We start from the raw sequence: 26,562 nt of genomic DNA on the forward strand, positions 1-26,562 counted from the left end.
GAGCACATATACTGGACTCCAGGTTAGTTAATACAGGTTTATGCTGCTGCTTGTGTGCACACATTTTAATACACTTGTGTTTGTTTGTGTGCAACCACACTGCACACTGTGTGTGTGTGTGTGTGTGTGTGAATTGTTGCAGTTAACAGTCCTATAAAGAAAAACTGTTCCAGGCCAGTGGCTATGCCTTGGAATCACTTTCAGATGGTTCTGATAATGTGATATTATCTGACCCACTGTGGTCGCAGTGACTGCAGGAAATTGGAGAATTTTCCTATGGACCCAAGTCATGGGGCCATATGACCCTGTGTGCCGTCCACACCAGTGAGATAACCTCTTCTTCCGGACGTTGACACAAGCCTTCTCTGTAAGTATGGCCGGGCAGAACAGTTCTTCTAAAAGAAACCCTAGCTTGGAGCCTGGAGTCCTTACACAGCACAGTGTGGCTTACTGAACCGCTCTTAGCCTGAAGCACAGCCTAATGATAACTCCAGCATATTTCATAGGTTTACATATAAGAAGACTTTATTTTTCCAAATCTGCTATTGAGAAAATGAATTCATGCAGCAAAACAAGCCCTTGGGCAATCCTTCCATGCTTACTCCCATTCAGTGCATTTATTTCTAAATCTAGCAGCTTGGTCTCCCTTTATCAAAACTTCTAGAAATAGGACAATTGAACAGATTTGGGATCCATCCATTCAAATGAAGCTTCTCAGCAGGGAGGGCATGAGGCTCTAACATTCTGCATGGTGATGCCCCAGGTGGGTAAAAGAGCTTACTGTCCCAGGTGAGTAGAAGGGTTTATTTTGGCAGATGCCCTTGTGCTCAGCTTTGTCGCAGCCCGCAAAGCCTTTAGGCCAAGGCCCGTGCAGGAGATTGGCAGAGATCATACTTTACCCTCTCTTCCCTGCTCTTTCAGACCTTCTGCTGGTTCTCTTTCTCTCTTTCTGTGACCCTCCCTCCAACCCCCTTTTCTCATATGCCATGAGAGTATGCCAAGTTTGGAGGGGAGGAGAGGAAGAGCTTATCCTTTCTACCAAAACTCTTGCTGCAGGAGCCCTCAGGGCTATATAATAAACATTTAATTTCCTCTGGCAAGCAATAGGAAGGCTTGTATCATGTAAAAAAGCAGAAATAGCAACTGAAAAATGCTTGTCATTCTGTGTTTCTCGGGCCAGGTTCATTCCTCAAGTTGGAGGGCTGGATTACTGTATGAAGAGGCTTTTCATTCTGGAGGACATTTGGTTATATTTTTTTGCAAAGGGATAGAACTGCCTTAATTTAAACAGAGTAAATGAAAAGGGACATTTTTTTTATTCAAAGCGGTAAACTCAAAATGAAGTTCACAAGCTATATATAAAATATCCCTCTTGACGGAGTCTTTTGTGAGAGATAACTTCACAGTGTTGACAGAATTAAGATTACAATTAAAGGCAGTAAAAACGTCATAGCTCTTTCATCAGACCTCCTCATTTCTTTTTATGTCACAGTGCATTTTGTTTACTGTCAACATTCTGCAAAAGATTCTTGACTTTAATCGACTAAATCGTCAAACAATTTAAATATACATCTTTTGACATTTGTTCTCAACAACTGTTTAAATAGACCATTTACTAACCCATAACTATTATTAAATATTATTACAGAGTTTAGTTGGCAGATGGGAGATTTTGGGGGATACTGTCATTTTTTTAAATCTGTCCTTCTGTGCAGAGCCGAGCCAAACCACACATCCCATCGTGGTGGAAATAAAGACCACGCTGATTTTTTTAATCCATCCTTTTAGGAGACTTTAGTCATCCTCCATCATCTTGACACCATGATCCTCCCTCTGTGTAGTTTGAAAATATTAAGGAAGCCATCCCATCCCATAAACATGCCTCTAGCTGAACTTAATGACCCTAATTGTAGCGTTGGAGCATATATAAAAATACAAGGTATTTTTCCCGTAAAAATCAAAGCTGTGTGAACAGCAGTGAGTGAATGAAAAGCCAGAAACACATGGGGAAAAAGTTGAACAAAGCTGCTTTGTCAGCTTCAGTTTTTTTTTCATGCCAGCGCAAAGATGTTCGTCTAGAGCTTTGACAAGCTGGTACTTTACTGACTTTCAAACGTTCATTTTGCCAACATTTGCCTGCTCATTTAGCATTTATGCGACCTTTGAAGTGGGCGGTGGGCAAGTGGGTGGTGCATGAGATACACCCAAGTGGGAGATCCAAGTAAATGTGGTAGCCTAACGTGAGGCGTCAGAGCCTGGACACTATAAGAGGACCGCGTCATTCAAGCAATAATTCAAACGTGCTTTAATAAAGCAGATATTTGCAGCAGGTCCTATATAAATGCTCTGCCACCTCTCTGGCTACACAAACACAGGGACCCTTCACACTCTCCTCTCCTTAGTGCCAGACTGTGAATTACTCTCCCAACAAACCACCATCACCATTTGCTTCCCAGCCAAAATAAATACAAGTAATCATAATACTTAGGTTTCCTGTGTTGACCTGCAGTGTATTTAAGTATGAAAGACAGACATCTGCCATGCTGCTGCTGCTTAACCATCACATAGTATATGGGATGGCTGGAGGATAAGAGGAGCATAATGTTTCCATCAGCCTGTATGCTTATTTTCTTCTCAACAAATAAGCACCCATTGTTGCTCTCACCCCTTAATTCTTATAGTTTCTAATCTGAGAGCTGCACCTTGCCCTGAGCGGCTTTATGCTCCCATTTTCTGCTCCCAAGGTCTGATGTTGAATTACATAGCCTCCATTTCTCTGGATTACGTCATCTTTTAAGCCACGTTAACAGTGGGGCTCTAAGGACAGCAATGTTAGTCCGTTGGAGGGTCAGTCGGTCCACTACTTTGTTCCAGACTGAAATATCTTAACAACTATTGATGATTGCCGTAGATATGTACAAACATTCATTATACCCAGAGAATGTATCTTACCTACTTGGGTGATATTCTGACTTTTCCTATAATACAGGTTAACGTTTTTTGGGGGGGGTCAGGGTGAAATATCATGACAGCTGGATGGATGAAATTTGCTTCAGATATTCAAAGTCCCTAGAGGTCAGAGTTTTCATTGGGTGGAGTAAAATAGTTGAACTAGCCTACAAGATGGACAGGCATGAATCTAGACATCATAATTCATAATTCCAATAATGAATAATCCAACAAAGGCAATTTGACTGTAATCACAATTACTACATAAACCTAGGAATGAAGAAATATCTCAATAAATCATAAACTACAAAAGCTGCTATAAATGCATTTAAACCAAAATAAACCTGCATGTCATATGAATAGATGATGTATTTAGGCCTCCACATGAGGCCAGACAGCTTCTTTGTTCTCTAAAGAGTTTGTCACAGGTGCGCTGGCTGCCTGTATTGACCCTGAGGCCCCGCCCATCCAGGAGGCAGGTAGATGAAGATCAGAGTAGGAGGGTTTTTTCAAGGAAAATTGCCAAATGCTTTGCTTTATGACCAAATACCTGCTAAACAAATGACATTCCTAAAAATCATGATGTCAGTATTGTCACTGCTAGCATATTCGCATGCTGATTTTAGCATTTAGCTCACAGCTGTGCTGTGGCTAGGTGCAGCCTCACAGAGCCACCCGCTTGGCTGTTAACTCTTGGTCTTCTTGTTGTGGTGTTCTTGAGAACCTACAGTATTAAACAGTATTCCTCTACCCTGACATTCTTTTTTTTAGTGCTTTTGCTGTAAAGTAAACAAAGTATTTTCACTTCGCCAGAGGAATGCACAGCGGCGCGTCACAGTGAGAGCATATAAATGATAATGATACAGCAGCATCCAACCTTTAGGATGCAGAGACTCTGTGAGAAAGCAGGGAGAATTGCTGGGTGTGGAGGGTAAGCCCAACATGATGTGCCCACAAAGACATCTGTGAAAAGGACTGAGGGCAATTGAAGTGGAGGAAGACAAAATATTTAAATTGATTAAAAGCACCACAATTGCACTAATTTATAGAGGATGTTTTTTGCAGCTTTTTTGTCATTCCAACAGCACCTATTCCAGTTTTTCATCATCTCCCATTTGGTAATCCATTACCAAATAAGTTATGTCAAGAGTCATATCATTTTTGTTCCAGCTGAAAACATTAATATTAAAGATTTTTGTATCTGCCTGCAGTGGTCACATTAAATCTGCATACATTTTTCTATTCTTTAAAACATTGTTGAATGGTTCAATAAGTTTTAGTGTCTGGAAATGATCATTTTTCAAACTCAGCATTAAAACAGATGCAAGCTTTGGGGCTGGTGATACATCATCAAAATATTGAGGAAATGATTACAACACAGTATGAATAACTTCCGCAAGTGGGTATAAAAAAGAGCTTGTTCCATAACATCACTGTAACTGCTTTTATTGCACATTTCCATCATCTTGCCTCACATTTCCATCATCTTGCTGGTTTCTAGTTTCTCATCTAGTGAATGACACATGAGATGATGTGTGTATGTAACGATGCACCATATTTCTGATTTTGCCATTTATTCATTCCTTCACCTAATTTTGAATTGTCTTACTGTCGGTCTTTTAATGGGTAATGCCGTGTTTCTCAACCTCTTGTGGGATTTGGCCCCATTTTTAAGTCCCAAAAAATCTCATAAACCCAACAGTTCAAAGGTTTTAATGCAAGTTCAGTTCAACATACTTTTCTATTCTGTATTCTATAAGAGTATTCTATGCACTCTGACTTGTAAGATAAAGGGTGAAACTTTGCAGAAAATGCCATATTTCAGAGCATTGTTTGAGGTCAGAGTATATATACTGTGGTATATATTGTGGTAACGTTAAGGTCAAGTTAAATCGGCACATAGAAGGATAGGGCATAAATGACCACAGTAAAAGACACGTGAATGCTGATCCCAGTTTCTGCATAAAGGCTTTTCTGTGGTCACATTTTATTGACATGAACTTTTTACTATCCTCAAGTTCTATCTGCAATTCTTCAAGTGGACACGTTTTGTTTTTTCTTAAATCTTGACAACAATTGGATGGATTGTCAGGAAATTTGGTACAGACATTTATGGTTCCCGGATGATCTATCCTATTGACTACGGTGATCACCAGACTTTTCTACTAACGCCATCATAAGTTCATATTTTAAATTAATACAATACTTTGGTTAAGGAACAAATGCCTGCACAATTGGTGACATCCCAATAATCCTCAGCACTCAGTCCTTTGTGTTCAGTGCTAATTAACAAATGTTAATCTTCTGCCCACTATGTGTGTAGTTGCATTGCTAAGTAGCAAGCTAAACACACTTCCACTATTGGAAGATCTGATACTGTAAAAACAGTTTTTGACGACAAATACAATGATAGTGATTAGATAGTGACCAAGAAACAAACCAAAAAGTGATAAATTATTTTTAAGCAGAATTATTTCTAGATAAATTAACAAGTGTACTTTTGCCTGCATCTTTCTGCTGTAGCACAATAATCAGCATCTTCCTTGTCAGCTGCTGACACTGGTTCAACTGAGAGTTTAGTACTTTAGCAAGTTGAATCTCCACTGATGGATCTCACAGTGTTTTTTCAAAGTCTTTCTGCTGATATCGGGCAGGCTTGTCTAACCTCTGGGATATTTCAAGACGTGACATCAGCTCCCACTGCGATCCATTATGTGATGATAATACACTATGTACAATTAAAGAGTGAGTTGGTCTTTATGGAGAAGCAGTGTCCACGCTAATGACAGACGGTACAATCCTTTCCAAACAAACAGTCTCTCAGAACTTATGACTGGCTTCGTGCTGGACTGGATCTTGCACTTTACATGGAGCCATGTTAATCTGCGGCTCTGGCACATGTGACCGACTGTAGCTGGAGTGACTTATACTTACATTGAATACAGTCTCTATGTGCCTCTGTTATTTCTGTGGGAGGGAGGGACCAGTGCCATTTCCAGTGGCAGTCAACGAATGCTGGCCCTCTCGGAGAACAGGAGGCTGTGAAACGCTTAGAGCTCCTTGCGTGTTCGAGTAAACACCCTCTTTTGGTCCGGGGCCCCTCCAAGGGTCAATACACTGTTACATCACAAAAGCTGGATTCATGGTTAGTTGCTCCAAGGTTTAAAGGAGGAGACGAAGGGGCACAGTGCTGCCTCTCATGTGCTCTTTGTCACTTTCATATGGTTATCTTTCTTAGCTATCTCCTTGCATCGTGATTTATGTCCCTCTAATCTCCCAGTCACTTCCTTTATAATTAGATGGATACCTTTTCTTTCATTTTACGAGGCTGCCTCGTTTCATTCATTATAATCTTTTTTTAAGTTTTCTGCCTTTTCAATTTTAGCACACCACCCACCCTGTCACTATCTTCCATTTTTCCTGGATCCAAGTAAATGAAGGCTCTGAGAGAGAGTTTGGTGACTGTGCCCACGTCAGAATATAAAATTTGCAATCCCTTATGTGAAGGTGGAAGTGTAGGAAGAATAAGATGTGTGATTTTTCTGTTGATAGATAAACAAGCAGCATCACACGCAGAATAACAAACTTAGAAACCTGCTTTGGACACGTTTGAATCTTCTCATGAAAACGGGAATACACATTTTTTAAAGTGTAGATTTCTATGATCATTTCACAGGTCAGACTGCAAATGTTCATGTGATGCTTGAGAGTGACGGGCCCACAGAAGAACAATGCTACCTCTGGTGGTTGTATGTGCATAATGCATGCTGCAGAATCAGTCCATTCAAGAACTGGAGTTGTGCAACTTGGCAAAGCACACAGTTAGATATTACAACATGATTTCTGTCAAGAAATCAGTTGAACAAGATGCATATGACCTCAAAAACAGGCGGAAAATTTTTATTATTTCCAAAACAAGAATGAACCTAACAAATACAATCCAATAATCCGCTTTTACATGGAGAGGGCCTGTTACTGAAAGTCTAATAGTCGAGAGACAGAAAGAAAATTAGTAGCTAGGAACAGCCTACTATATTTTTCTTTTAGCATATACAATAATTAACTTTATATATACGTTTCCAAACCCAATGCTTAGCCATCTCCAGCTGTGTATTTTTGGTGCCAGCAACCAGGCGGAGGCCACTGTCATTTCCCAACAAGGATTCAGTCTTATGCAGCCTTGTCTCATATGAAGCCTCCTGGCTTAAACCGCCACACTTGTCCCAGTAAACCAAACCTTAATTACAGGCTTGTCTAAAGCTGGAGTCTGTAAAATCGCCTCTGGGCACGTCTATGTCTATTTACTATATCTTCTTTTCTGAGTTTAAGCACGCTTCTCTTTCATATTCCTGGTTTGTTGCTTCCGGTTATGGGAGAAAATGTTATTTCAACCTGAAAAAAAAACTGGCACTCGGACAAATGTCTTGTGTTGTTTCTGGTTCCAGCCACAGAAATAGAAGATAAGTGTGCAGTTTATGAAGTTTTATTTCACTCCTTCCTCCTCTCTGAGGCAGGCAGGATGCAAGCTCCACTGAAATCCCGGTGGGGCCGTGTGTTTTTTTATCTTTTTTTCACGGCCTATTTTGAAAGGGGCCTTTCTACAAAACTCATTAATATCATAGTACAGTCACACCTATATTCGCTGGCTGAACTTCCTGCAGAAATCCAAACAGGTCAGGAAGAGACAGATGGACTTTTGAGAATTCCTCGTGTTTGCCTCCCAGTAGAACAGCAGGCCTGTGTGGAGCCAGGGCTCTGCCTTATGAAGGGCACTCACTAAGGCATCACTGAGACTCGTTTCACAGAAAACATCCATCAAAAGGCTTCATTTAACTAGAGATGAAAGATGAGCCTTTTAACTCCTTCCTCTACCCTAAGCCTGGCCTGTTGACTTTCTCATCCGTTTACGTTGCGACACATAAACATCGAAAGCACCTAACTTTGTACGAGGCTCCTTCCTCCACATGATTAGTGATAGTCTGCATGGAGTCCTCAGATTTTCTAAATTATGAAAAATATGGCCCCCACCACTGGATCAAATGCTTGCTCTGTTCTGCACAAGGTACTGCTCGCTATGTGAATGTGTATGTTTTTTACATGCTTTAATGTAGCAAACAGACACAAAACTTTTGGTCATTTGCAGAGTACTTAATTAATTTCAAACATACCTATAGAGAGAAACGGATGACACACAGCACAATACCTGTGAGCACATGTGAAAATGTTTTACATTACATTACAGTCATTTAGCAGACGCTTTTATCCAAAGCGACTTACAATCAGTAGTATATTACATATCATTCACCCATTCACACACTGATGACAGGCTACCATGCAAGGTGCCACCATCAGACTCTAACTAACATTCATGCAGTCCACACCGATGGCAAGCCTTCGGGAGCAACTTGGGGTTAAGTGTCTTGCCCAAGGACACATCGACTGCTGAAGCCGGGTATCGAACCACCGACCCTCTGATTGGAGAACTACCTTGCTCTCCACTACGCCACAGCCGCCCGTTTTATTCTTGTTTTGTTTCAGACTGACATACTGTTTTATGGTTAGTATCCAGATTATGTGGCAATATTGTCCTCAACTTCTATACCAATTAAAACGATTTAATTGAACTGAATAAAAAAAATTGTTAAGAAATTAGATTATATCCTTCATTAAATTGTTACATTTTGTGTTTGATTCAATTTCACTTCACAAACTAAGACAGGAAAGTCAAGGTCTTTTCAATCCAGAAAATGCATGATGTATTAAGGTTATATCCAAAATAATATGATTGACTATACTTGCAGCAATGGCTGTTTGCCCAGTGTCCTTGAGCAAGACACTGAACCCTAATAACTCCCAGAAGTTAGGCTAATACCTATGGTAGCGAGCTGCCATTGGTGTGTGTGAGGGGTTTGTAAATGAGTAAAGTGCTTCTGATTAAAATGTTATATAGAGTCCACTTACCACTAATTATCTGATAAACCACATTAAGTAGACAGCAGTATTTATTAGTTCCTTTATACTTAATGTATGTGAACTAAACATAACGACGTACTTAAGCTGCGTTCAGAATTGCATGTTTTTTTATTGCTGCATGCAATATGTGTTCACTAAGAACATACTATTTCCTTATCCTGGTATTTTTGGCATACTGTATTAGCCAAACCATGTATTGGGACATATACAATTTAATATACCAAAAAAATATTTAATGAGAGTAGTTTTTTGGAACGCAAAGTAACTCATGTTCAAAGTGGTAACAGTGCTTCTCTCACACCTGTAGAGGGGGATTTAGGTAAGTGGATGACAACTTACTCTACTTATATTTTCATGTGTATGTATTATCATTTCATGATACACCACAATATTGTTTATGATAATTTGTGTGCACACGGTGTCCACAAGGTGTCAATCAGCTGTGAATGTATGCGGTTAATCCAGGGGCTTCAGGGATATAACAACAGTCTTGTGCTTCAGGTAAACTCCCCATTGGAAACTTATTTACCTTCCACATTTGTCACGTATATTAACAGATTGGAAAATGAACTTTGAAATACAGCATGATGTTACGTTAATCAGGTAGCTAGTACAGTGCTGGAAACAACTACACTATCAAGTTATTTTTGTGTAATCCTTTGAAAATGTTGAAGTAAACGTTAAGTTTCCATATGGAAATATATGACACAGCTACATCATAGCTTTTGGCTACGATGGTCAGAAGCAGCACCACTGTCAGAGGGTTGAAACGTGCGACTTGAAATTAAAGCTCTTTTTACTGAAACGAGTACATGCAGCATCCAACATATTCATAAAAATCTTCAACTTTGTACTTAAAAGGGTGGAGCCCTTTCCTGACATTAAAAGACTACCTTCAGTCTGCCACAGGGTGAGAAGGAATGCACATGGGTGCGTCTGATGCGTCCACACTGTATGAATAACATAAACTGTAAACATGCATCAAAGAAAGTGGCACCCCTGAGGCTAAATATTACAGCCACTGCTATAAGACACAACTCACACATGCACAGCCAGCAAAAGACCTTTTCAAACATTACTTTCTTAACCCTGGATAATCTTAAACATGTACTTGTTAAAACTCAAAATAGTGAATATAATTCACACTTTTATTTATAATATTAAGAGACATCCCAGCTTGATCCTGAGGTCAAAGATTGCACAGTATTTTATCTATTAATTACTATAAAGTAAACTTCAAAGCTGACAGCTCTCAACTTTATTCAGGTCTCAGTGGGGAACGATGGAAGCAGACAAATATAACAATACAGTGGCATTTCTGCAGTTGAATGCGCGCAATATACCTCACTACATCACTCATCTGTCAATAGCATCTCGTCATTTTAACTATTTCTATGTTGTACTTTTTTAAACTCCATAACTCATCCAGGTCCATAACCTATTGTACATCCTTGGCCAGCCTTTGGTTAGTGTAAAGAAAATGCCAGCTGGACTGTCAATCCTTCTTGTGGAATAAAAATGTTTTTTGACGTTTACAAAAGGAAAACCACAGTAGATGGAAAACCTTTATAATAAAAACAACAGCAAATGAAATGGTAAATTACCATCTATGTTGCTCCTATCTATAGTGTATTTTCAGGTAGTGTCTAGTTTGACACATTTTGTTTAAAACAGTCCATGGACTGTGAAATAGTGTTTCATTCATACTTCATGTTCAGCCTGTTTCTGACATAAAGTAATACCTCTAGCTAAACACATATTCTAACAAATATACTGATAAATATTTTTTTTTTTTTGCATTCAGAAATTAAGAAAGACATTTTCTAGAATTAGAGGGGTACTACAGCAGCACCAAAGGCATTGATATTGTGACTTTTAGTCCCCGGTATGCTTCCAAAAAGATTACATTTCTCATTCTACACTGGTAAATGCAAACATCTTTCAAACTTTAATTTGAGGTTGTAACACCTTCTTTTGTTTAAAGTCTCCAAGCCCGATCCATGATAACCTAAATGACGTCATCGGGGTTGATGATGTCAGGAATATTTTCTCAGATTTTGGAAAGCTCCCTCAATATGCAACTGTTTTCATAAGATGACTAATACTCCTCAGGACATGCAAACTGATCTTCATGAGTAAAACTGGTGGAGTGCCTCTAAGAAACTTTTCTCCCAGCAGTGGGCAGGTTGTCATGGATGAAAGCCGGACGAGATGAGTGAAGACCCTTTAAGTTGACAATACAGATGCACATCCAGCATTCTTAACATAGCAGCTGACCAGCGAGGAGTGGACCGGGCTGCAACATCAAACTGGGCCCTAAAACATCCACGGAGCCACAGGAAGCAGACTCTGCTCACAACGCGTGTCTAACCATCAGTCTTTCTGTCTCTGATGTCCGGATGCAGACATGCAAAAGGCTGTGAGAAGGAGAGCAATGAAAGTGAGAAAGCGTCTTTCAGGATTAAAAGAGGAACAAACCAAAGGACTAAATAAGAGGGTAGTAAATTACGATAATACTAAAAACAGTTCTCTGGCACCTTATTTAACAGGCAGAAGAATTTGGTACAAGAATAGAGCTCGCATTGCTGAGCACACCAAGTCAGAGCTATCATTACAGAGAAGTTGATTCTCTTTCTCGATACAAGACAATGAAATACACAGACCAACGACTGTATAGCACTGACATGTTTTTTTTCTCAAGCTGGTAGCATCCACTGAAAACTCCTTCAAATAAAAAATGAATTGAAAAGGAATTTCGGTAAAAGAAAATTATAAAACACAAGATAAAGTTCAGGCAGGGACCAATAAAGAGTATTATAAGATCTCCATAGATAAATGATACCAGTAAAACCCGCTGACTAGCAGAAGATGCAAATCTCAGGGCTATGAAAACCTCCCCAACAGTGGAAAAGCAGCTTACTGCAGCGTGTCTCACATCTGACTGGTTGAAAGTCCTCCTTGAAACAAAACTCTATTCAGGGCAGATTAAGATCACATTCTGAGGGAGGACAATGGGACCACTGATCTGGGGCCAGCAGAAATAGAGAAGATTGCTTCACTGACCTTAGCTTGAGATAGACTTTCCTCCAGACGACTGCTGTCGCTAGAAAGCAAACACAGTGTTACACACACTTTAGGTAAAGCTTTTAACCACAGGTATTTATAATAATAAGAGTGTAGGGAGTCCAATTGATCCAATTACACTACACCTAACAGTTAAACTGACTGTGAAACGCTTTTTGGTTGCATATATAGTATTATGGTTGCAGCCAGTTACTTGTCATTTTTACACTTTGATTTTGTAAAGATTAAACCAAAAGGGAGATAACATATTTCCTGTCCTTGTGCTAAACTAGGCTAATAGGCTGCAGCTTCATAACCGACAGTTATGACCGTGGCATCAATATTCTCAGCTAGCTATCTGCTAGAAAATGAAAAAGCACATTGTTGAATTTTTGCTTTTACTCCCTCAGTTTTTTTCCTTTACCCTGCACTTCCTCCAGGATCTACAAATAAATAAGTGCCATGCTTATGGAAAGGATCTACTATGTGAGGTTTTGACCACATAACAACATTATAGATGGGCATGGTTGTAGGATGCATTTAGTTTCAATAGTAGGCCTAGTATAAAGCTGTGGTCAGTGTCATCTATTGGATGTCTAAACCTCAACCACAAAAGTTAGGTTAGGTGTGATATAAAGATCCTACATTCATGTTTAAAGACAGCTATCCTTGGCACTGTCAATGATTTAGGACACTGATATCCTGGGGAGCTGTTGAGGAGGAAGCTGTAATGAGATGTGTTTCATGATAAGATGGTTTTACTGGGAAACCTGGCTGTATAATAACTGATATTACAAGTCAAGCCTCCCTATAAAACACTAACAGACACTTATGTCTTCACCCGCTCTTTGACTCTTTCCTATCCAGTTTGACGATAGGGAAAAGCACCAAATCATACTGGAATAGTAAGAATCTTGAACACCTTACTTTAAGTGTAGTATTTAAATATTATAAATAATGATGTGCAAATTAATTTGAGTTTTTTTTTCTATGTTTTACAGTCAATTGTTTATTAATTTAATGGCTGTATGTCATGTGTTTTAATGTAATTATATTTGGGTGGCTATAATGGTTTTATTGTAACCGTTTTATTTACTTTAAATTGTGTAAATGAAAAAGATATTCGTCATTGACACACCAAATAAACTACCTGAGACAAATACACTCAAAATGTGTCATCTGTGGTCTTAATTGCAGATAAAACACATTTTGGAATTTAATGCTTTTGAAAATGAATGCTAAAACTAAAATTAGCCTAAAGCTAGTTAGTAGCTTAAAGAGAACAGTGGAGCATTAGAGTGTGGCCAGATATCTTGATCATCTGGCAGCGAGCGTATGACGCAAAGTAGAGGGGAAGATACCACATAACCGTGCCAGAGCCCATCAACAACTACAGTACAAGCCTCTAATAACATGCGCTCTTATATGCTCTATTACAGACTGAGTCTCCACCCAGCACTGACCCTGACAGCAGTGACTGAGGATCCCTTTGATAAATCATTCAGTGCCTCAGTATACTGACAGGGCCCGCCCAATGGAGTACAACTACAGAAGCAGTACTAGAAGCCAACCACATGCAGACCTTACAGAAGTGTAAGAGCAAAAGAAGGACATTTAAGACACCAATGGCCTTAAGGGAAGTATTCTTGTAAATTTAGGGATTGTTTAATGACTTGAAGAGGAGTTTTCACTTTGCAATTAAAAGAATATTACATGTTTTTGTGTTGCTTGTTGTTAAAAATGCTGATTCTGATATTTTTAGCCATGCTAACATTACGCCTCTGAGTCGGTCAGTTGGTTCCAGACTATAAGATGGCATAAGGAAATTGTGTACAAGCTTGAATCCTAATAACTTTTCCTCAAGCGCCATCATCAGGTCAAAACTTTAATTTATCCAACACTTTGTTTTATGACCAAATGCCCTGGCTGCAACCTTTGGTTCTGAAAAGTGAAGCCAATGCAGAAGTGCCTCCAACTTGCATTATTTCTACTGGCCAGCAGGGGGCGACTCCTCTGGTTGAAAAAGAAGTCGGAATGTATAAAAGTATAGGAGAAAATTACTCTAGTTCTCACTTGATTTATTACCTTTCATGAAAGTTAATTTTAACCTTTTTGTTGACGAAAATATTTTATTCAGCGTTCGTTTGTAATTAGTTTCATCCTCTTGATTCCCTCTTGGGTGCAGAAAACAAAGATGAGGACTGCCAAAATAAACTCGAGGCAAATATTAGCATGCTAAAATGCTAAACTAAGATGGTGAACAAGGTAAACCTTATACATACTTAGCATCAGCATGTCAACATCATACATTTTAACATGTTTGTATGCTAAGGCTTGCATTTAGCTCAGAGAAAAGGGGTACAGACTTAATTTCTGCTGTACAGCCAGATATTGGGAATAATCTTTCAGCAAGATTGCAAAATGTTATGTTATCCAAAATAATGTTAATAGAATTTTTCAACACTATGAGAATACTTCAGCTGTACATGTTCACGGGTTAAGGTCTATTAGATAGAAAACTGTACTGACATATTTATGTTTAATGTACTTGATTTCATCCAGATGGAGTTCTTTTTGTAAGATCAGCCAAAAGCATGTATAATTAAAACACATGAAGTCAAAAGCAAACTGCACTATAAGAGAGGCACAAACTACTGGCTTGGCAAAGTTACCAAAACCATAGGAAAGATTATGGAGGTTTCAAAAAGGGAAAGGACAAGAAACCACAGATGTCGTCAAAAAGAGAGGGTTTATCCTTGAGGTTTACTGCTTCTACGTAAATGAACGTGGGCTGTTGGGCCACATGAACACTGAGCCTCTGATCTGAACAGGAAAACTCACCAGATACTATAAGGATTGTACACTCGTGTGTAGGAACGGTCACTGTATGTCCTCATGAATGAAACGTGTACACAAACATGCAACATCAAAACATTTTCTTTCATCATTTGGGACATTAACTCCCACTGACCCTCGTTTTACATCAGTGACCATGGATGGCTGTGGAGAACCAGACCTGTTTTGTCAGAGTAAACTTTCTGAAAAAAATGTTTCTCTGGTTTGATACGTCCTCCTCTGCAGTGATGCGCATTTCTGAGGGGAGGCATTCATTAGAGCACTGCACCACCCACATACAGTTTACCGACCCCTCGACCTCACATTTATAATCTCTGCAGGATGTGTTATGAGTGTGTGTGTGTGTGTGTGTGTGTGTGTGTGTGTGTGTGTGTGTGTGTGTGTGTGTGTGTGTGTGTGTGTGTGTGTGTGTTGAAGTGTACATGCGGTTTGGGGGGTTCTGATGGATTTCCCGCTCTGCAGACCCTGTTTCCACTTTCCTGTTAGAAAGTCCTTCCAGACCTTGACAAAGTTTTTGAGCCAGTATGTTAAAAAATAACTCCGCTAACAAATGTTTTGGCAACATTCTCGATAGCAGTTTTGGTCTAAAGTAAAGTTTGTGTATTTTTTTTGTAAGTGTGGACACAACGCCACGAGTTAGACCGTTGGATGGATCTTATGGACCACAGCTAATAAGCTCTGCACTAATATTTAACGGAATGGTTAGACATTTTTGGAAATACGCAAATTCACTGTCTTGCTGTGAGTTGGACAAGAAGACACAACTTTCATATCCGACTGTTAAATATGAACCTCAAGCCAGGAGGCGGTCACATTAGCTCCGGAATAAAAACTGGGAGCAGTTTTTATTCTGCTCCCAGTTTCTCTTTTTCTTAACCTTATCTTTTTTAATATAAGATTTAAAAAAAAAAAACAGTTAACCAAGCAAATAATAAACATATAATTTGTTTAATCTTTATTAAAACAAAAAGAAAGTAAAAGAAACTTGAGGGGGTCTTAGAGCTGGACTATTCCTTGACTGGGCAAAGTGACCTGATGGAGTCTCCCGACAGCGGCCTTGATCAGATTCAGTTTCCTCCGCCTCCGATAAACTGAACTCACAAATATGAGAGTGATGTCGCTCTTCTCGACTAACTCTCAGCAAGAAAGCTGCTTCACACAAAATCTTGGCACAAGTGGGATTGAAGCAACCATAACATGGCAAAAGGTCTAAAAATAAAGCATCACGGGCCAGTTATTTGGGAAAAGATAGACATCAAGACAAGGTTTCATGAAAATTACATTCCCATATAAAGAAACAAATTAGGTTTCAAGAGCAATATTTTTTGTTGTGGATTACGTGGCTTTTGACATATCACAATTCATTTTCAAATGAATCAATCAAAAGTCCATGTAAGGAGGAGGTCGAGGTGGTGGAAAACAAACACCACAAGAGACTGCTGCATATTTGTTTCCAGTGTGAACAAAGTACTTTTGTTGCCTAAACAAAGTACTTTTTTTGGCTCTTTCGTAGTCATTTAAAGCCATTATGTTTTTTGTTCTAACCCAGTATAAGTAATTTTGTAGCATTTTCTTGATTCATTTTGTTTCAATTTACACATTAACCACAATGCTTCAAACTGTTTCAAACTGCAACCTTAAATCCAGAAGAAAATGAATTAAGAAAACAGTTTAGTTTTATGGGAACCTGTTTTTTGGAGTAGACCTGGGTGCAGGTCTAGATGTGAGAGGCCAGGGAGCATGTGGTGCTGAGGCCATGAATGGAAGGTGTTGATGCTAATTAATCCAGATTAATCCTGGAGAGCGATCCCAGACAAATTGTTGCTATGACTGGTTAGCAGCCAGAATCATTGTAGACATGCTGAGATGTTATTCTTTGAATACCTTAGTCTGATGAGGTGAGACAGGCAGCCAGGGAGATCTCTGCAGACACAATGGAACCTGGCCAAGGTGGAGTAGAGAGTTATGTGCGAACCACTGGCAGTAAAACAGACAAGAAAAGGTCTGTAGAACATCCAAACATTTTGTTTGGTCAGCTCGCGGTATTGGGATAAAGGCCAAACTTTCCTTTTCTGGAACTAAGAGAGAAGAGCAGCAGTTTGAGCAGCATTTAAAGGACATACAATTGCACAGAATAAAGTCCTGCAGTAACAATGACCACAGCTTGCAGTGAGTGCAACGATAATGATCATTTTTACTCTAAAACAGTAAGGTGGCACACGCTTATGATAATGCTTAAAATGCAAAAAAACCTTCTGATTCAGCCAACTGTTTATTGATTATTGACTGATCACTTTCATTTTTAGCAGTCATCACTATTTTAAGGGGGAAATGAGCAAAGCATTAATGGGAGTTTTCCTCACAGGCCTAATTTAAAATTAGGGGTACACACTGTATGTGACTCCTGTTGGGCACTAGATGTCCTCATCGGTGCAGGGAATGCAGTAAACTTTATATTGTCCTGGAATTGATATGTCATTTAATAGGATTTCCTGAAAGTCTATATGATAGGTTGGTGCAAAATATCATTTTAGGCCATAATCATAATAATCAGACAACTATAAGATCAGTCACTCTATGTGCACATTTCACATATATCCGACCTGTAGAACAGCTGGACTCTCCCCTTTGCCCTCAATAAATATATTTAAGAATTTTTTAAATAATATACTATTTGTTACAGTTTATTTAAATGTTTCCCCCCAAACATTACTATGATTTATCCCACTGGAAAAAAATACTTACTGTCTATTAATATTATAAACAATAAAACCAGATCAAAAATAATTAGTCATTGTATGCACTCAATTTGTGATCCAGGTCAAAACGCATAAGACCATTATAATTACATTTCATACTGTAAAACCAACAAAACAATGATATAATTGTTCTTTTTTCACCATGTGGTTGGTGAAACATCTCACTGGCTCTTTGCAGGGCTTGGCATTCACTTGCAGGACATTCCTGTTGAAGCCGACATGAAACTATGCATGAAACCCTCAAAACACATAGCAGCCCTGTTCCACTAAAAGTTTAAATATATATACTTTTTTCTGTATCCGAGCTGTTTTTAAAAATAATATTACACGTCTATTGATTTTTAAAGAAGTGAACATTGCGACCACAGCAAAATCAACAAAACAATATTATAAATGTTCTTTTTCACCTTGTGAAACGACAAACAAAAACACCCAAACACATCACAGCCCTACGCTACCTTTACACCCAATATGGGGATCTAACCGAAGAATCGCTGCCCGTTTACAGGAAGCTCTTAATGCATCAGGAGAGGGACTGGACAGGAACTGGCTGTCTGGAATAAACTCCTTGCAAGTGAATTTAGCATAGAAGAGGAGACAGGACCACAATGTACCAGTTAAAGCATAGAGAGAGCTCAACAAGCCTAAATAACCATTAGTAGCCAATAGTACTGTAACACAAGACCCGTGGGAGATACTTGTGCATCGGTTCTTCTGCTAAGCTTACTCCCTGCAAAGTTTCAGGTGAAGTACATGTTCAACAAACTGATCCCCAGAAAGTGTGGGGGGCACTGTGAATGTCAAAACTCTAAAAGTGACATCCTGCTGTTTTCTAGAAAAGAAGCTTTGAGGCAAAGATACATACGATTTTGAGCAATCGTACCGATCTTGGAGCACAGCTGGTATTATAAAGTACATGTTCGAAAGGGACAGGATCCTTGTGAACGGTGGGTGGAGAACCAACTGGGCTACCAGGATCTGGATCCAATTCTGACTGGGGAGAGTGGGACGCTGTTGTTCCTGCTTCTGCTGGAGCAAAGTTGCTGGAACAAGTTCCTCAATCCCTGAAGTTCACTGAAGTGAGAAAGAGAGTCAGTAAAAGCGTAGCCAATGCAGCACTTAAGCTTAGCAGGGAGGAACTAAGGCAAGCCAGCTTCAGCATCCAGCAGGTATCTCGATGTGCACACTGCAGTTTTGTTTTAGCCAAAAAGAAATAAATAATAAATAGAAAAAAAATTCTGTCAAAAACCAAAAGGATTGACAATGTATCCCGACGGATGCCATAATGTGGCCGGGCGGCACCAAAGGCCTAATTTATCTGGTAACTTTGGCAACTATGGACACTTTGGATCACAATGGCCCTTAAACTTGACGTTAAAGTGAAACATTTACAAACTCCAACCCAGCTAAGCCACATTATCAATAAATTATACAACTGGCAGTAAGGAGTAAGGAGAGAGAAGTATCTCAAGTTTAAACAAGCACACCATTTAGAATAGACAATTACTTAGCTATTGAAATAAAAATAACTGTGTTACTGGTACAATGGAAGTATGATGATTATATAGCCACTGACCATTGGTGGGGTAAAATAGTTCTCTGTAAAAGAGGGATAACTCACTCCAAACGGGCCCAAGCTTGCACATTTACACACTCCGCAAACTAAAAAAAGAAAGTGTAAAATTTTGAAAGGTGCAAAAAAACACCAAACACACAATTATGAGACAATGTAGGGTGCACACGAGGGCCTAATCACCCCTGAACCACTCACTCCTAGAACGGCCGCACGCAACAATGATGATCATAAAACACAAGAAAACATAATTAGTTTCCAAGATCCTAAGAATCACGAACTACTTTCAGAAAAGCAGTAAACTTCTGGGAGAAACCAAAATATACACAAAAAATGTAAATTAGGGAAAGCAAACAATATGGTGACCTAGCGGGAGAATCGCTGCGAAGTATCAGCGAGGCAAGACAGGGATGGCCTGTCAATGTGTTCCTCTTCTTCTCCATCGGTGGATCACATTGTCTGATCGTGGGTTTTTTTAATATTGTAACCAATGAATAGAGGAAGTGGTAGGTGCTACCTGGTCTGCATGGGACTATGGTGGCTGGAAGGGGTTCTGACAAAAATCACAGCTGGATTAATCCACCAGGGGGACTCGGGGCTAAACTGAGCTGTAGGCATCTTTAGAAGGCAGACTGCTTTCATTTGTCTGTTGTGCTTGCAGACAATACATATGAATTTGTAAAGGTCGTCATAGTTCCAATATCACATTTTCTCCCATGTTGAATGTTCAAATTTCTAATAAAATGTGACAGTCCTATTGTGTATGTCTGTAAATGTAAATATCTAGATTTATCTAATGTATTTAAGAGAAATGCATACTGAAATCCTCAAGGCTTTAAAACTAGGTTTTAACTAAGGGCCCCTCGACAAGATGGGTCTCTAATGCAAGCGTTGCCTTAAGACTTTATCACTGCAGAGATTATTAAAAAACTTGAATTAAATTGAGTGAGCCTGGAGCCTTTGGGCCCCCAGAGGGTTTCAGCTATACCCAGTTGGTTCTCCAGCCTTGGATAAAGTGAATTTTATTCTTCAAAAGTTTGGAAAATTAACTTATTTTAATCTATTAATACTTGTATTCCAAGGTTAAATTAGGCTTGCTGCAAAAAGAAGACAAAGACTTGATTGATTTTCTAGTTTTTTTAAAGAAATGATGCCAAAAAGAGCAGATTTGTTTGTCTGCAGTTATAAAATTTAGTGGCAACTGCTCCCCTGAATTATATGTCTTCGGATGTTTTTTGTCTTGAAGAATCTGGTCTGTCAGCCACTTTTCTGGAGATTTGCAAAAAAACAACAACACACATGAACATACAGTTAGGCAAATTCCTAAGTTTTTTGTTAGATGATGCTGTTACAGTCCCACCTAGTGGCCATATGGCATGGTCACTCAGACATCAAATCTATGGTCAACAATTTTTTTAAATGAAATGATTATTATTTTGTTTTAGAGAGGATGCAGTCTGACAACAGATGTGTTTGTTTAAGATTCACATTTTGCACAAGGGTCTCTCATAATGTACCTCAACATTTCAGACACCACACCATGAAGAGTTTTTAAAAACAGCAATTACATATTTTTGCAAAAAAGGTTTATGTCTGACATATCAGATTATTTTATATATTGTGACCATCTTGAGTGATTCTTTGAAAGCTACAGTGACCTGGGATGAAAAAAAATATTGAACATTTTCAACATAAGTCAGATATATATTAGTACATCAGGGAGCATTATCAATGCAAGGGTTTTGGTCCTCCCAAGCCATTTAGAATAAAACACACTAGTATTTTTGATTTGGTTATATTTAATAGAACAATAATTTACTTAATTTAAGATGACATGAATACTATAAGAAGCCTTTACAGATTTTAATCCAAAATGTGAGTTTTTTATTTGAAGTATTGACTTAACATTCTGTGTATAAAGTTAAAGATACAAAAATCCAGTAGATGTAGATAAAAAGTATATGGGTCTGACTAAAATAAAGATTAAGCTGTGTTCATCCTCTCCACTAGAGGGCAGCAGTTCAGCTCCATTTCTCACAGATGCTCAAGTCCATCAGATGTCAGACAAAGTCTCACAAATCCAGTTTTATATTGTTAATACTTAGTGGAAGAAATGCTCAGATCCTTAACTTATGTAAAAGTGTTTTAACCCCAAATCCTAAAGGTACAGAAGTATTATTGTTAGTAGAAAATGCCACATTGGACTCAATTAAAACCTTTAACATGCTGTATTTTTGATTTAACTGACCGTGTAGCATGTGCACTGCATTCAGAAAGTATTGCGTAACCTTCACTTTTCTTTAATTGTTGCAGCTTTATGCTAAAAATAATTTAAATAACTCCTCCCCCTACTCACTCAGTACTCAGTTTAAGCACCTTTGGCAGCGATCACAGCCTCTTTTTGGGGATGACGAGACAAGCTTTGCACATTTGGGGATTTTATGCAGATCTTCCATGCTCCAGCAGCAGGATGTTCACTGAGTTGTTCCTAAGCCACTCCTGATGGTTTTGCAGAGGAGATGAGCGGCATCCATTTCCTCCAGACATACGTTTAGCATTGAGGTCAAACCGTTCAATCTTGGTTTCATCAGACACGAGAATCTTGTTTCTCACAGGCTAAGAGTCCTTTATGTTGGGTTTTTTTGCAAGGGGAGGAGAAGGAGAGGCTTCTGTCTGGTCACTGGATAATGCCCATTGCAGTGGAGTGTTGATGGTTATCTCCCATCTTTACACTGGATCTCTGGGGCTCAGCCAGCATGACTCTTCTCCCGAAATGTTCTGTGCAGCTAGCTTCATAAAGAGTCCTGGTTGTTCTTCCTCCACCGTTCACCTTTAAGAGTTATCTCTTGGAAACCTTCAATGCAACAATATTTTTTGCAGCCTTTCCCAGATCTGTGCTTCAGCACAATCCTGTCTCTAAACTCTGCAGGCCGCTGCTTTGACCTCTTGGCTTGGTTTTTGTTCTGATAAGAACTGTCAGCTGTGAGATCTTATATAAACAGGTGTGTCTTTTCAAATCATGTCCAATCAGAAACATTTACCAGGTGGGCTCCACTCAATGTGTAGAAACGAAGATGATCATTCATACATTTGCAAAATGTATAATATATGTTTTTCTAAAATAGACCATGCTGCAAAATAAGTATGTTTAATTGTAGTACTTTAAGAATATTTTTGATGCTTATACTTTTACTTAAGTACAATTTTGAACAGAAAGAGGGTTTTTTTCAACAAAAAATCAGATTACATATTAGAATTACATAAATGCGACTTTATGAACATATTCATATTCAACATTATTTCTTTAATCTGCTGACAAAACCCAGCTTCCCTGCTGGGATAATCTCATAGACGCGACTTTTCTCTTCTCCAGCAGTGAAAACTAGAAGACTTCCCACTCAACCCCAAACATCCATCAGCAGCTTTAAACTCTCCTGCAACCTCTTATCGCCGTCACCCCAGTGAATCATATCACCTCTCCCACGTCTCCTCCATACTTGCTCCAGTTTGCGTCATCAAATAAACAGTTAAATAAATAATAAAATATCCAGTCAGTCAATCTTTCCTTTTGACATCTCATTTTTCAGTTTTTTCTTCCAGCACTTCTGGAAGTCATTTGTCTTCTCTTTCTTTCGTCTCACTGCCATTCGGTGTAAGTGTCCCTCTCCTAAAGGATACTATTAAAACACAAACCGAGAGCCATCTCATGTTGTAAAACACCTTTTATACCTATGGTTGTCTGAAAATTTCAACTGTAATGACATTCTTCTATGTGCAACTCTAATATTTACCAAACTCAGACTGTGATGCAATCATCATTCTGGACATTTCACTGAACTATGCACCGTAAGCAATACCTGTTATCCCCAGAGCAGCCTGATAATCCTAGTGATGCCGATGGCCTCTGACCCCTGCTGTCTGCAGAGATCATGAGACTCCTCCGGGGTTTCCTCTGTGTGGAGTGATCTACTGATTGAGCTCAGCACACCTGGGAAACACTGACAGCAGGATGTAGGTGGATGGAAAGTAGGTTTTACTTGGACGATGAATCATCCTCAATTTTGAAGAACTTGTTCTTGAGTATTTGTATCTTATGCTGCTTTATACTTCTAATCCATTAAATGTCAGAAGGAAATTGTTTACTTTTATATTACTATTTTTTTCTCACATTAATAGTCTTTAATGAAAGCATGTCACAAATCAATGTTTTTTGCCACAATAGACCTCTCTTATCAATAATCTATTTTTGCAAATATTTGAGTTCAAACTGTAAAAGAAAAGAAAAAAATACTAAGCGAAATAAAACAACAAATTGAAATGAAACAGATACATAAATAAGCAAACACTACAAAAGAGAAGATAAAAAATAAATAAAATAAAAACTTGTAAGGTGATGTTGGGAACAGACTATATGTATACAGTTTAACCCCACAAAAAACATCACATTCATTAATTTCCTTTGACATACAATGGTAAAATAATTATATCATTTGTTATTTATACCCTAAAATGAATAAATAGCTGGGTTCAGTGGCACTTAAGTATTATATCTATTTACCCCCATATGACTTATATTTTCTTACTTGCAGCTTTAAATAAAGCTGAATTTCTCCATTATCCTTAATTATTTGAAAAAATGTAATACAAGTCAAGTAAATAAGAAAAAATAAATAACCACACAAAAACACCCAATATTAAATCAATTTTTCAAAAAATAAGAACAAACTTATGTAACAGAACTTTGGTTATTTTTCATTCATGAATCATCTCACGCCTCCCCCATTACAGCTCCACCTTAACCGGCTACAACAGTAAATTCTACTTATGCAATGATGCAAGCCAACCTAATAATGTCACATATGTCACAGGGGCAAATATGTTTACTGTTCATACTTAAAGTTAATTTAGCTGACAATGCATCTGCACTTTTAAGTAGGATTTTGAATGCATGATTTAACTTCTATACATTGTTGTATTTTTACTTTATTTTGTTACTTTAATAAAGGATCTGAGAACTTCACCCACCATGTTTGACATGGTCACTCTGATAAATAATAACCTTTTGAAGCTGGTAATGACATTTTTTCATTTTGAGTGTGTATTCAGCTGTATGGTTATTTTGGCGTTCATGCATCATATGTTTGTATTCTCAGTTTTGGGCTGAAAAGAGGTCTTTATGAAATGTCACCGTTCCCAATTACACTTCAGATTTTCCTTCCAGAGATCTGAAAGGGCCCGAATCCTCCAACAGATGGTGCTAATCTCTCTCTCTCTCTCTCTCTCTCTCTCTCTCTCTCTCTCTCTCTCTCTCTCTCTCTCTCTCTCTCTCCTCATCAAGAGTAAAGTGAATATTCAACAGTTATGTCATTAGGTGTACCGCTACCTCGGGGAGGAAAGCTGTCACCACCGTTATGTTCACTGCTGCAGACCTGTCCTCAGCATCTCCAACATCATCCCCCCCTCTTTCACGCTTTAAGATCACTTTGATTTAATCTGCATCTTTCAGATTGCCAGTTTTAAAGAGTTCATCAGCCAGTTGCCACTTTGCTCGCAGCCTCTTTTTCTGCGTAGGCTGAAAAAAAAAAAAACTTCCAAGATGCACCTGAATAGTTGAGGGGTGGGCATCCATCCATCACACAGAGAGTCAGAAATCAGGCTTTTTTAGAAGAGTGCGTCCTTCTCTCCAGGGTGTCCACTCCCTTTTTTGTTGGCAGATCACCCTCCGATGCAATTAACCCAGGAAGACGACTTTGTCAAGGGGGACTCAACGCCGACCACTGCAGCTCTCCAGTCCGACGGCAGCGCCGGATCTCCGGCCAAAATGTGCAGTGAATGTTACGTGAATCAGACGTTTGTGCACGACGATGGGACCGTGAACAACCACAAGCCACGGTAAGAGAGACGAACAAGTAGGGAGGACAACTTTAGCTTTTATTGTGGAGATTAGTGATCAATAGATAACTTAGTGCTTCTGATAATAACTAAATATCTTTATGTTTAATGACATTTGAATATGTTTGCAACCAGTTAGTTGAGCTGGGTGTAGACATGCAGATTTGAGTTTGTATCAGTGTTTTTTCCAGAGCTCCATCCATGCAGTTTGCTCTTGTACTCCTGTCATCACTGTTCAACTGTCCATTGTCTCAGCTTTCAGTATTGAGTATTATCTACATAAATCTATATCACATAAACTAGTTAACACTTTAAATAATGTGATACGTTGGACTCTGCATCTGTGCATTTCTTCATTGGAACATTTCTTACTTTTCAATAAAATACATATTGTGTTAAAAAAAACATTCTACATTGAAAGTCCAAAAGAAGACGAACAGGTGTGTTGTTAAATTACACACCTGCTCAAAGCATAAAAGCTCTCACTCAACATGTTAAGTTCTCGGTTCTGTTCACTCAGATGCCTCAAATGACCCGTGAGCTCAATTACGTTTTATGAGGCTGCTGCTCTTAGCCGTTGGCTTATGTTTGGTTTAGTTGGATGGATGGATTTCACTAAATCACATGGGAAATAAACCCTTCATCGTTTATGCATTACGTTTGACAAGCTTAATGGAGGACCAGAGCAAACAGGCAGACACAGTGATGGAAGGGAGAGCAGAGAAATGGAGGGAAGAGAGGTTAAGGGCTCTACTACACTCACTCTCTATATATTGTTTTAATTGAGCTTTTTCCTCTTCTTCAGTGGAAGAGACTGAAAAGAAAAGCACCCGTCTTCAACCAAGAACATTTCACACCACTCACACTACATTTGAATCATAAAATAAAGCTGTTAAAGCTCCCTCTGATGAGTAACCACGGAGATAATATGCAAAACTTTTCTGTGATTTGATATTAAGATGAATCTGTGTCTGGGATCTAGAATCCTACTTAACTTAAACAGAAATATCATCAGCAAAATGCACATTAAATGCATCTGCAGTGCAGTAAAGCAGTTAGTATGCATAGTGTTTTAAATAAACATATGTCAGCTGGCTCTACTTTTTACTGTCTGTATGACTTCAGGATGCTGTTTGAACAGCTCATATTACACAACAAGCTGCCAACAGAAAGGTGAAGCCTAAAAGCCTCAGACTCATTAGTCACCAAAGCTTACTGCGGAGAGTAAAATACTTCAGTTCAGTTTGTGACAGTGTCTCTTTTCTGCCCTATTTTCTCTCACTGATACTTTTCTGAACTGCTGTATCAGTCCTCCACCTGCATTTGTCCATCCCACGTTTCCTTTCCTTGCTTCCTCTCCTTCTCCTTCTCCTTCCTGTTCATTTTCACCATTTCTCGCCTGTCCACCTCTCTTCACTTTTGCACTTTGCCTCCTTTCCTAGCTTCATTTCCCTTCTGCTTCTTTACTTGCTTCTCCTCTCCGTCCTCCAGCTCCTC

The sequence above is a fragment of the Anoplopoma fimbria genome, chromosome 14 (genome assembly GCF_027596085.1).
Source record: "Anoplopoma fimbria isolate UVic2021 breed Golden Eagle Sablefish chromosome 14, Afim_UVic_2022, whole genome shotgun sequence".
In the NCBI taxonomy this organism is placed as follows: domain Eukaryota; kingdom Metazoa; phylum Chordata; class Actinopteri; order Perciformes; family Anoplopomatidae; genus Anoplopoma; species Anoplopoma fimbria.